At 44.7% G+C, this 13804-nt stretch overlaps 1 pseudogene; it reads right to left on the reverse strand.

The window, feature by feature from the left end:
- The window catches only part of LOC139260296 (coiled-coil domain-containing protein 17-like), a 74318-nt pseudogene that overhangs the window by 23951 nt on the left and 36563 nt on the right, over positions 1-13804 (reverse strand).

Consider the following 13804-nt stretch of genomic DNA (forward strand, 5'->3'; position numbering starts at 1 on the left):
CCCGGACCGGACCCGACACCCGCTCTTCCCCCCCCCAACCCCACCCCCGGACCGGACCCGACACCCGCTCTCCGCACCCCCCCCCCCCCGGACCGGTCCCGACACCCACTCTCCCCCTCCCCCGCCCCGCCCCCGGACCGTACCTGACACCCGCTCCCCCCGCCCCCTGCCATCGCCGGACTGGATCCGACCTGACCTCCCTCCCCCCGACCCAACCTCCCTCTCCCTCCCTCCCTCCCTCCCTCCCCCCCTCCCCGACCCAACGGCACCTATCTGTAAATCATTTATTATTGATGATGGCTCTTTATTTGTAAAACTGAAGTGTTTAATGTTTGTAAACTTCCCTTTAAACACCGCCCCCCACCATTCCCTACGCCTGATTTGTAACCTACGCCTGATTTTCTAAAGTGTAGACAAGGTTTTTTCGAGGGTACAAAAATCTTCACTTACTCCATTCTAAGTTAGTTTGGAGTAAGTTTTCACTCACGAAACTTTGAAATCAAACGTGAGTGGCCGGACACGCCCCCTTTGAAAAAAAAATTCTGTTCCAAAGTGAAACTGTTCTAACTGACTAGAACTGGAGCAAACTAAATGACGAGAATTCCGCTTTTGAAGATAATCCGTTCTACACCAGTTGCTCCTAAAAATCAGGAGCAAATCATGTGGAAACTTGGGGCCATAGAAACATAGAAAATAGGTGCAGGAGTAGGCCATTCGGCCCTTCTAGCCTGCACCGTCATTCAATGAGTTCATGGCTGAACATGCAACTTCAGTACCCCATTCCTGCTTTCTCGCCATACCCCTTGATCCCCCGAGTAGTAAGGACTTCATCTAACTCCTTTTTGAATACATTTAGTGAATTGGCCTCAACAACTTTCTGTGGTAGAGAATTCCACAGGTTCACCACTCTCTGGGTGAAGAGGTTTCTCCTCATCTCGGTCCTAAATGGCTTACCCCTTATCCTTAGACTGTGTCCCCTGGTTCTGGACTTCCCCAACATTGGGAACATTCTTCCTGCATCTAACCTGTCTAAACCCGTCAGAATTTTAAACGTTTCTATGAGGTCCCCTCTCATTCTTCTGAACTCCAGTGAATACAAGCCCAGTTGATCCAGTCTTTCTTGATAGGTCAGTCCCGCCATCCCGGGAATCAGTCTGGTGAACCTTCGCTGAACTACCTCAATAGCAAGAATGTCCTTCCTCAAGTTAGGAGACCAAAACTGTACACAATACTCCAGGTGTGGCCTCACTAAGGCCCTGCACAACTGTAGCAACACCTCACTGCCCCTGTACTCAAATCCCCTCGCTATGAAAGCCAACATGCCATTTGCTTTCTTAACCGCCTGCTGTACCTGCATGCCAACCTTCAATGACTGATGTACCATGACACCCAGGTCTCGTTGCACCTCCCCTTTTCCTAATCTGTCACCATTCAGATAATAGTCTGTCTCTCTGTTTTTACCACCAAAGTGGATAACCTCACATTTATCCACATTATACTTCATCTGCCATGCATTTGCCCACTCACCTAACCTATCCAAGTCGCTCTGCAGCCTCATAGCATCCTCCTCGCAGCTCACACTGCCACGCAACTTAGTGTCATCCGCAAATTTGGAGATACTACATTTAATCCCCTCGTCTAAATCATTAATGTACAGTGTAAACAGCTGGGGCACCAGCACACAACCTTGCGGTACCCCACTAGTCACTGCCTGCCATTCTGAAAAGTACCCATTTACTCCTACTCTTTGCTTCCTGTCTGACAACCAGTTCTCAATTCATGTCAGCACACTACCCCCAATCCCATGTGCTTTAACTTTGCACATTAATCTCTTGTGTGGGACCTTGTCGAAAGCCTTCTGAAAGTCCAAATATACCACATCAACTGGTTCTCCCTTGTCCACTCTACTGGAAATATCCTCAAAAAATTCCAGAAGATTTGTCAAGCATGATTTCCCTTTCACAAATCCATGCTGACTTGGACCTATCATGTCACCTCTTTCCAAATGCGCTGCTATGACATCCTTAATAATTGATTCCATCATTTTACCCACTACCGATGTCAGGCTGACCGGTCTATAATTTCCTGTTTTCTCTCTCCCTCCTTTTTTTAAAAAGTGGGGTTACATTGGCTACCCTCCACTCAATAGGAACTGATCCAGAGTCAATGGAATGTTGGAAAATGATTGTCAATGCAGCCGCTATTTCCAAGGCCACCTCCTTAAGTACTCTGGGATGCAGTCCATCAGGCCCTGGGGATTTATCGGCCTTCAATCCCATCAATTTCCCCAACACAATTTCCTGACCAGTAAGGATTTCCCTTAGCTCCTCCTCCTTACTAGACCCTCTGACCCCTTTTATATCCGGAAGGTTGTTTGTGTCCTCCTTAGTGAATACCGAACCAAAGTATTTGTTCAATTGGTCCGCCATTTCTTTGTTCCCCGTTATGAGTTCCCCTGATTCTGACTGCAGGGGACCTATGTTTGTCTTTACTAACCTTTTTCTCTTTACATATCTATAGAAACTTTTGCAACCCGTTTTAATGTTCCCTGCAAGCTTCTTCTCGGACTCCATTGTCCCTGCCCTAATCAAACCCTTTGTCCTCCTCTGCTGAGTTCTAAATTTCTCCCAGTCCCCGGGTTCGCTTCTATTTCTGGCCAATTTGTATGCCACTTCCTTGGCTTTAATACTATCCCTGATTTCCCTTGATAGTCACGGTTGAGCCACCTTCCCTTTTTTATTTTTATGCCAGACAGGAATGTACAATTGTTGTAGTTCATCCATGTGGTCTCTAAATGTCTGCCATTGCCCATCCACAGTCAACCCCTTAAGTATCATTCGCCAATCTATCCTAGCCAATTCACGCCTCATACCTTCAAAGTTACCCTTCTTTAAGTTCTGGACCATGGTCTCTGAATTAACTGTTTCATTCTCCATCCTAATGCAGAATTCCACCATATTATGGTCACTCTTACCCAAGGGGCCTCGCACGACGAGATTGCTAATTAATCCTCTCTCATTACACAACACCCAGTCTAAGATGGCCTCCCCCCTAGTTGGTTCCTCGACATATTGGTCTAGAAAACCATCCCTTATGCACTCCAGGAAATCCTCCTCCACCGTATTGCTTCCAGTTTGGTTAGCCCAATCTATGTGCATATTAAAGTCACCCATTATAACTGCTGCACCCTTATTGCATGCACCCCTAATTTCCTGTTTGATGCCCTCCCCAACATCACTACTACTGTTTGGAGGTCTGTACACAAATCCCACTAATGTTTTTTGCCCTTTGGTATTCTGCAGCTCTACCCATATAGATTCCACATCATCCAAGCTCATGTCCTTCCTAACTATTGCCTTAATCTCCTCCTTAACCAGCAATGCTACCCCACCTCCTTTTCCTTTTATTCTATCCTTCCTGAATGTTGAATACCCCTGGATGTTGAGTTCCCAGCCCTGATCATCCTGGAGCCACGTCTCTGTAATCCCAATCACATCACATTTGTTAACATCTATTTGCGCAGTTAATTCATCCACCTTATTACGGATACTCCTTGCATTAAGACACAAAGCCTTCAGACTTGTTTTTTTTTAACACCCTTTGTCCTTTTAGAATTTTGCTGTACAATGGCCCTTTTTGTTCTTTGCCTTGGGTTTCTCTGCCCTCCACTTTTCCTCATCTCCTTTCTGTCTTTTGCTTTTGTCTCCTTTTTGTTTCCCTCTGTCTCCCTGCATTGGTTCCCAGCCCCCTGCCATATTAGTTTAACTCCTCCCCAACAGCACTAGCAAACACTCCCCCTAGGACATTGGTTCCGGTCCTGCCCAGGTACAGACCGTCCGGTTTGTACTGGTCCCACCTCCCCCAGAACCGGTTCCAATGCCCCAGGAATTTGAATCCCTCCCTGCTGCACCACTGCTCAAGCCACGTATTCATCTGCGCTATCCTGCGATTTCGACTCTGACTAGCACGTGGCACTGGTAGCAATCCCGAGATTACTACTTTTGAGGTCCGAATTTTTAATTTAGCTCCTAGCTCCTTAAATTCGTTTCGCAGGACCTCATCCCTTTTTTTACCTATGTCGTTGGTACCAATGTGCACCACGACAACTGGCTGTTCTCCCTCCCTTTTTAGAGGTAACATCGATGGTATGAGATGTGAATTGGCTAGGATAGACTGGCGAATGATACTTTAAGGGTTGACGGTGGATAGGCAATGGCAGACATTTAAAGAACACATGGATGAACTTCAACAATTGTACATCCCTGTCTGGAGCAAAAATAAAATGGGGCAGGTGGCTCAACCGTGGCTAACAAGGGAAATTAGGGATAGTGTTAAATCCAAGGAAGAGGCATATAAATTGGCCAGAAAAAGCAGCAAACCTGAGGACTGGGAGAAATTTAGAATTCAGCAGAGGAGGACAAAGGGTTTAATTAGGAGAGGGAAAATAGAGTTTGAGAGGAAGTTTGCTGGGAACATAAAAACTGACTGCAAAAGCTTCTATAGATATGTGAAGAGAAAAAGATTAGTGAAGACAAACGTAGGTCCCTTGCAGTCAGAATCAGGTGAATTTATAATGGGGAACAAAGAAATGGCAGACCAATTGAACAAATACTTTGGTTCTGTCTTCAAGAAGGAAGACACAAATAACCTTCCGGAAATACTAGGGGACCGAGGGTCTCGCGAGAAGGAGGAACTAAAGAAAATCCTTATTAGTCAGGAAATTATGTTAAGGAAATTGATGGGATTGAAGGCTGATAAATCCCCAGGGCCTGATAGGCGGCATCCCAGAGTACTTAAGGAAGTGGCCCTCGAAATAGTGGATGCATTGGTGATCATTTTCCGACAGTCTATCGACTCTGGATCTGTTCATATGGACTGGAGGGTAGCTAATGTAAAACCACTTTTTAAAAAAGGAGGGAGAGCGAAAACGGGTAATTATAGACTGGTTAGCCTTACATCAGTAGTGGGGAAAATGTTGGAATCAAATATTAAAGATGAAATAGCAGCGCATTTGGAAAGCAGTGACAGGATCGGTCCAAGTCAACATGGATTTATGAAAGGGAAATCATGCTTGACAAATCTTCTTGAATTTTTTGAGGATGTAACTAGTAGAGTGGACAAGGGAGAACCAGTTGATATGGTGTCTTTGGACTTTCAAAAGGCTTTTGACAAGAGATTAGTGTGCAAAATTAAAGCACATGGTATAGGGGGTAATGTATTGACGTGGATAGAGAACTGGTTGGCAGACAGGAAGCAGAGAGTCGGGATAAACGGGTCCTTTTCAGAATGGCAGGCAGTTACTAGTGGGGTGCCGCAGGGCTCAGTGCTGGGACCCCGGCTATTTACAATATACATCAATGATTGAGATGAAGGAACTGAGTGTAATATCTCCAAGTTTGCAGATGACACTAAGCTGGGTGGCAGTGTGAGCTGTGAGGAGGATGCTAAGAGGCTGCAGGTGGCACGGGCAGGTTAGGTGAGTGGGCAAATGCATGGCAGATGCAATATAATGTGGATAAATGTAAGGTTATCCACTTTGGTGGCAAAATCAGGAAGGCAGAATATTATCTGAATGGCGACAGATTAGAAAAAGGGGAGGTGCAACGAGACCTAGGTGTCATGGTACATCAGTCATTGAAAGTTGACATGCAGGTACAGCAGGCAGTGAAGAAGGCAAATGGCATGTTGGCCTTCATAGCTAGGGGATTTGAATATCGGAGCAGGGAGGTCTTACTGCAGTTATACAGGGTCTTGGTGAGGCCTCACCTGGAATATTGTGTTCAGTTTTGGTCTAATCTGAGGAAGGACGTTCTTGCTATTGAGGGAGTGCAGCGAAGGTTCACCAGACTGATTCCTGGGATGGCAGGACTGACATATGAGGAGAGACTGGATCGACTGGGCCTGTATTCACTGGAGTTTAGAAGAATGAGAGGGGATCTCATAGAAACATATAAAATTCTGACAGGATTGGACAGATTAGGGGCAGGAAGAATGTTCCCGATACTAGGGAAGTCCAGAACCAGGAGTCACAGTCTAAGGATAAGGGGTAAGCCATTTAGGACCAAAATGAGGAGAAACTTCTTCACCCAGAGTTGTTAACCTGTGGAATTCTCTATCGCAGAAAGTTGTTGAGGCCAGTTCGTTAGATGTATTCAAGAGGGAGATAGATGTGGCCCTTACGGCTAAAGGGATGAAGGGGTATGGAGAGAAAGCGGGAAAGGGGTACTGAGGTGAATGATCAGCCATGATCTTATTGAATGATGGTGCAGGCTCCTATTTTCTATGTTTCTATTTTCTATCCATAAAAAATACATCGGCGATACAACACGGAAACAAACCTTTTGGCCCAACCAACCTACTTCAGCATTTACCCTCCACATGAGCAAATAGTCCTAATCATGTTACACACCCTCATTCCATATCCTTCATTCTCTTTTCCTTCATCCATCTATCCAATCTAATCTTGAATGTTGACATAGTTTCTGCCTCAACCTCTAATCCTGGAAGTGAATTCCACAGCCTCACACTTTGTTCTAAATCTGATATTTGGGAGCCGAAATTACCCTCTTCCCAAAGGTCCATTAACGCCATTAACCTACAGGGGCAGACAGATGGGCCGACCCTTCCGATATTGCCCCCGGGCCCGGTGCACTGGAAACAGGTTTCCGTGCCGCCCGTGTTGCTGTCCCGTTGTCACGCGCCGATCCCCACCGACCGGCGGCAATCCCGTTCTGACCCGCATGGGAAATTGCCTCACAAGAGCGGATTGGCCACCACTTGGTGCCCCGACAGCTTTACCCAGCAGGAAGTTGTGTGTGCCTGGGCAGCGTGTCTGACCTTAAAGGGGAGGACGCACTAACGCGGTCGCCATTTTATTTTAATTTTAATTGTTGGACAACTCCAAGGTCGGCCTAACAATGGTGGCCACGGGTTCAGCCGAGCTGCCAACAGGCGACCCGTCACCTCCTCTTGGGTACCGGGCCGCTGGTCCGGCCGAAACCCTCCCTGGTGGCCCAGTGGGTGCCAGTGAAGTGCCGCACTGCAAGACCACCCGGAAGGAGAAAAAAATATATAGTCCTGAATGTTGCTCGATTCTCTCGATCATATATTGGGGCGGATAAAAATCTTTAAAAAGGGTACGTGCACCTACTTTTAGTCGGGGGGGGGGGGGCAATTTCGGCCCCTTGATCTTGTACCTATGACCCCTCGATACAGACCCTTTAGCTACTGGAAACAACCGTCTTCAAACTACCTGCCTTTAACACTTAACTGTATTAGTGACCAAGTCTCATTGACACCCAAAGCTGCAAAGGTTGCAATCTGCACTTACCATTGGGAGGAAGGGAGGAGTTGGAATGGGAGCAACGGAAAGGTCTCGTGTTTTCGAGCTCCTCATGTGACGCTGAAGACGCTGAATCTCCATCTCTTGTTTCAAGAGGTCGATCTCGGTCCTCAGAGCCCTCATTTTCTGATTGTTGGCTTTCCGAGTCAGCTGTAGGCAATCGTTTTCATGCCCATCTACTAAAGATGAAATTTTAACATTTAATTACAATGTTTTTTGTACTTCTCAAAACAAGTAATGTTAATGCTTGGGAACAGAAGCCTTTTATCATAGGTGTCAGCATCAAGCACTTAGACGTCAGATAGGCTTCAGGCCTGATGGAGTGTAAAGCTCCCTCTCCTCTGCCTCAATAATGTGCCTTAATCCCAACCTTCGCTGGGAGTGAGGCACCTCCCTCTTGTACTAGGGTGATATTTTAACTCACTGAACCAGGCACTCTGTGACCTCTTAATTACCTTGCCATGAGAGTGAGTCACTATTCAAAGAAAGCAGGGGAGTTCTCTAAAACAGATTACCTGGTCATCATCACATTGTTGTTTGTGAGACCTTGCTGTGCACAAATTGGCTGCCATGTTTCATACATTACACGACTGATTGCACTTCATTGGCTGTAAAGCACTTGGACATGTCCCGAGGTTGTAAAAGGTGCTATATAAATGCAAGGAGAAGGCAATAGAGCAAGGTAGAACTGGGGGAAATGAAAACCAGAGCATGACAGGAAAGGACTGAATGTATAAACATAAAAGTGAATCAGAAAGTGGGGTCAAAGCAAGAAAACATGGTTAAAAAAAATGAATTTAAAAGCTCTTTATCTGAGTGCACGCAGCATTCATAACAAAATAGATGAGTTGACGGCACAAATAGATATAAATGGATATGATCTGATAGCCATTACAGAGACATGGTTGCAAGGTGACCAAGGCTGGGAACTAAATATTCAACGGCATTTGACAATTCAGAAGGCCAGACAGAAATGAAAAGGAGGTGGGGTAGCACTGTAAATAAAGGATGTGATCAGTGCGTTAGTGAGAAACAATATTGGCTCAGAAGATCAAGATGTTGAATAAGTTTGGGTAGAGATAAGGAATAATAAGGGGAAAAAGTCGCTGGTGGGCCTAGTCTATAGGCCCTCTAACAGTAGCAACTCTGTTGGACGGAGTATAAATCAAGAAATAATGGAGGTTTGTAAAAAAAAGGAACGACAACAATCATGGGCGATTTTAACCTTCATATAGAAACATAGACATAGAAACATAGAAAATATGTGCAGGAGTAGGCCATTCGGACCTTCGAGCCTGCACCGCCATTCAATGAGTTCATGGCTGAACATGCAACTTCAGTACCCCATTCCTACTTTCTCGCCATACCCCTTGATCCCCCGAGTAGTAAGGACTACATCTAACTCCTTTTTGAATATATTTAGTGAATTGGCCTCAACAACTTTCTGTGGTAGAGAATTCCACAGGTTCACCACTCTCTGGGTGAAGAAGTTTCTCCTCATCTCGGTCCTAAATGGCTTACCTCTTATCCTTAGACTGTGACCTCTGATTCTGGACTTCCCCAACATTGGGAACATTCTTCCTGCATCTAACCTGTCTAAACCCATCAGAATTTTAAACGTTTCTATGAGATCCCCTCTCATTCTTCTGAACTCCAGTGAATACAAGCCCAGTTGATCCAGTCTTTCTTGATATGTCAGTCCCACCATCCCGGGAATCAGTCTGGTGAACCTTCGCTGCATTCCCTCAATAGCAAGAATGCCCTTCCTCAAGTTAGGAGACCAAAACTGTCCACAATACTCCAGGTATGGCCTCACCAAGGCCCTGTACAACTGTAGCAACACCTCCCTGCCCCTGTACTCAAATCCCCTCGCTATGAAGGACAACATGCCATTTGCTTTCTTAACCGCCTGCTGTACCTGCATGCCAACCTTCAATGACTGATGTACCATGACACCCAGGTCTCATTGCACCTCCCCTTTTCCTAATCTGTCACCATTCAGATAATAGTCTGTCTCTCTGTTTTTACCACCAAAGTGGATAACCTCACATTTATCCACATTATACTTCATCTGCCATGCATTTGCCCACTCACCTAACCTATCCAAGTCACTCTGCAGCCTCATAGCATCCTCCTCGCAGCTCACACTGCCACCCAACTTAGTGTCATCCGCAAATTTGGAGATACTACATTTAATCCCCTCGTCTAAATCATTAATGTACAATGTAAACAGCTGGTGCCCCAGCACACAACCTTGCAGTACCTCACTATTCACTGCCTGCCATTCTGAAAAGTACCCATTTACTCCTACTCTTTGCTTCCTGTCTGACAACCAGTTCTCAATCCATGTCAGCACACGACCCCCAATACCATGTGCTTTAACTTTGCACATTAATCTCTTGTGTGGGACCTTGTCGAAAGCCTTCTGAAAGTCCAAATATACCACATCAACTGGTTCTCCCTTGTCCACTGTACTGGAAACATCCTCAAAAAATTCCAGAAGATTTGTCAAGCATGATTTCCCTTTCACAAATCCATGCTGACTTGGACCTATCATGTCACCTCTTTCCAAATGCGCTGCTATGACATCCTTAATAATTGATTCCATCATTTTACCCACTCCTGATGTCAGGCTGACCGGTCTATAATTCCCTGTTTTCTCTCTCCCTCCTTTTTTAAAAAGTGGGGTTACATTGGCTACCCTCCACTCCATAGGAACTGATCCAGAGTCAATGGAATGTTGGAAAATGACTGTCGATACATCCGCTATTTCCAAGGCCACCTCTTTAAGTACTCTGGGATGCAGTCCATCAGGCCCTGGGGATTTATCGGCCTTCAATCCCATCAATTTCCCCAACACAATTTCACGACTAATAAGGATTTCCCTCAGTTCCTCCTTCTTACTAGACCCTCTGACCCCTTTTATATCCAGAAGGTTGTTTGTGTCCTCCTTAGTGAATACCGAACCAAAGTACTTGTTCAATTGGTCTGCCATTTCTTTGTTCCCCGTTATGACTTCCCTTGATTCTGACTGCAGGGGACCTACGTTTGTCTTTACTAACCTTTTTCTTTTACATATCTATATAAACTTTTGCAGTCCATCTTAATATTGATTAGACAAAGCAAATTGGGCAGGGTAGCCTTGAGGAAGAGTTCATAGAGTGTATCCGGGATAGTTTCCTTGAACAGTACGTTGTGGAACCAACCAGGGAGCAGGTTATCTTAGATCTGGTATTGTGTAATGAGACAGGATTAATAAACGACCTCCTAGTAAAGGATCCTCCAGGAATGAGTGACCGTAACATGGTTGAATTTCAAATTCAGTTGGAGGGTGAGAAAGTTGGATCTCTAACCAGTGTCCTAAGCTTAAATAAAAGAGACTATAAAGGTGTGAAGGCAGAGTTGGCTAAAGTGGACTGGGAAAATAGATTACAGAGTGGGACGGTTGATGAGCAGTGGCAGGCATTTAAGGAGATATTTCATAACTCTCAACAAAAATGTATCCCAATGAGAAGGAAAGGCTGTAAGAGAAGGGATAACCATCCGTGGCTAACTAAGGAAATAAGGGATGGTATCAAATTGAAAAGAAGGGTGTACAATGTGGCGAAGACTAGTGGGAAGCCAGAGAATTGAGAAACGTTTAAAAGCCAGCAAAGAATGACTAAAAAAACTAAGAGAGAGAGGGAAGATAGATTATGAAAATAAACTAGCACAAAATATAAAAACAGATAGTAAGAGTTTCTAACGGTACATAAAAAGGAAGAGTGGCTAAAGTAAATGTTGGTCCCCTAGAGGATGAAACTGGGGAATTAATAATGGGGAACAGAGATTTTGGGGCAGAGATTTTGAACAAATATTTTGTATCGGTCTTCACGGTAGAAGACACTAAACACATCCCAATAGGGGATAATCAAGGGGCTATAGGGAGGTAGGAAATTAATACAATCACTATCACTAAAGAAGTAGCACTCAGTAAAATAATGGGACTAAAGGCGGACAAGTCCCCTGGACCTGATGGCTTGCATCCTCGGGTCCTAAAAGAAGTGACTGCAAAGATAGTAGATGCATTGGTTGTAATCTCCAAAATTCCCTGGATTCTGGGGAGGTCCCAGTGGATTGGAAAACCGCAAATGTAACGCCCCTATTTAAAAGAAGGAGGCAGACAGAAAGTAGGAAACTATAGACCAGTTAGCCCAACATCTGTTATTGGGAAAATGTTGGAGTCCATTATTAAGGAAGCAGTAGCAGGACATTGAGAAAAGCATAATACAGTCAAGCAGAGTCAGCATGGTTTTATGAAATGGAAATCATGTTTGACAAATTTGCTGGAGTTCTTTGAGGATGTAACGAGCAGGATAGATAAGGGGGAACCAGTGGATGTGGTGTATTTGGATTTCCAGAAGGCATTTGACAAGGTGCCACATAAAAGGTTACTGCACAAGATAAAAGTTCACAGGGTTGGGGTTAATAGATTAGCATGGTTTGAGGATTGGCTAATTAACAGAAAACAGAGAGTCAGGATAAATGGGTCATTTCTGGTTGGCAAACAGTAACTAGTGGGGTACCGCAGGGATCGGTGCTGGGGCTTCAACTATTTACAATCTATATTAATGACTTGGATGAAGGGACCGAGTGTAATGTAGCCAAGTTTGCTGATGATATAAAGATGGGTGGGAAAGCAAATGGTGAGGAGGACAAAAACATTTGCAAAGGGATATAGACAGGCTAAGTGAGTGGGCAAAAAATTGGCAGATGGAGTATTATATAGGAAAAATTGAGGTTATCCACTTTGGCAGAAAAAAATAGAAAAGCAAATTATATTTTAAATGGAGAAAAATTGCAAAGTGCTTCAGTACGGAGTGACCTGGGGGCCTTGTGCATGAAACACAAAAAGTGAGTATGCAGGTACAGCAAGTAATCAACACGGCAAATGGAATGTTGGCCTTTATTGCAAGGGGGATAGGGTATAAAAGCAGAGAAGTCCTGTTACAGCTGTATAGGGTATTGGTGAGGCTACACCTGGAGTACTGCATACAGTTTTGGTCTCCGTAGTTAAGGAAGGATATACTTGCATGTTCAAAGAAGGTTCACTAGACTGATTCCAGAGATAAGGGGGTTGACTTATGAAGATAGGTTGAGCCTATAGACATTGGAGTTCAGAAGAACGAGAGGTGATCTTATGAGAGATGAGAGGGCTCAACAAGTTGGATGCAGAGAGGATATTTCCACTCATAGGGGAAACTAAAACTAAGGGGCATAGTCTCAGAAGAAGGGGCCACCCATTTGAAACTGAAATGAGGAGGAATTTCTACTCTCGGAGGGTTGTAAATCTATGGAATTCTCTGCCCCATAGATCTGTGGAGGCTGGGTCATTGAATATATTTAAGGTGGAGATGGACAGATTTTTGAGCGATAAGGGAATAAAGGATTATGGGGAGCAGGCAGGGAAGTGGAACTGATTCCCTGATCAGATCAGCCATGATCTTATTAAATGGTGGAGCAGGCTCAAGGGGTCAAATGGCCAACTCGTGCTCCTATTTCTGAAACAAAATATCAGCTACTGTACAACTTACATTTCACAGGTTTTAAATTGGAAATCCAGTTAGTTTAAGTACAATCAAACTCAAATCCCACATGCTTTCCCAACATAATAGTGCTCCTATCCAGATACTGATGCTGTATGCTAGTTCGCTTTTTTATCTCTCCTGCCTAGTCACAAATACATTAAGACTCCGCTGTATTTGCTTTTTAAGATCCTAATAATTGGATGAATGCTGATAAAAACTTAGCAAAGCTTACATGATAACATTAGCCTTTGGTCGATGGATGTCTTCAGTGGTTTTTGACTTGCGCGATTCCATTGTCGTTGTAGCTGCAGTTTGAGAATTTCTTCTTCCAGCTGCTGATTTTCTACCTCCAGAGAGATTAGCTCCGAATCCAAATTGCGTTTAAATGTATCGTGTCCCCCTGCCAATCAAGATGGAGTCCGTTTAAATGCGGATTTCAATAAATGTTATTTAAATATAAAAGATGGGGACTGTGATATTTACGGTAGGTTGGGGAGTGTGCAGACATGGGATTGTGGGGAGAACCCAGAAAGCCCATGAGACGCCGAGGTCCTGCCAAATGTAACGCCCGGTCTTCATTCTCACTTCTTTATTCTGTTTCCAGTGGGAGCCTGATTTAAATATTGTAATGTAGTGTCCCGCCACTAAGGCGCAACATGCCGCCGTAAAAATGGCAGCAGACTCATACATGGCGGATTGGGGGTCAAGTTTTGCAAACTTTCATTTTTACCCCCCATCGCCCCACCTTCTCCCACCAATTGTGAGGGGGGGTTATTATTGACACCGGGGAGTCAGTATCTTGTATATATTAAATTAATCAGTTGAATGAAGAGCAAGACCTCAAGCTGAGCATCTGGGATTTGGAGGTGGGAGGTGGGGGGGGGGGGGGTGGGAG

Source organism: Pristiophorus japonicus, chromosome 1 (genome assembly GCF_044704955.1).
Source record: "Pristiophorus japonicus isolate sPriJap1 chromosome 1, sPriJap1.hap1, whole genome shotgun sequence".
Taxonomy (NCBI): domain Eukaryota; kingdom Metazoa; phylum Chordata; class Chondrichthyes; family Pristiophoridae; genus Pristiophorus; species Pristiophorus japonicus.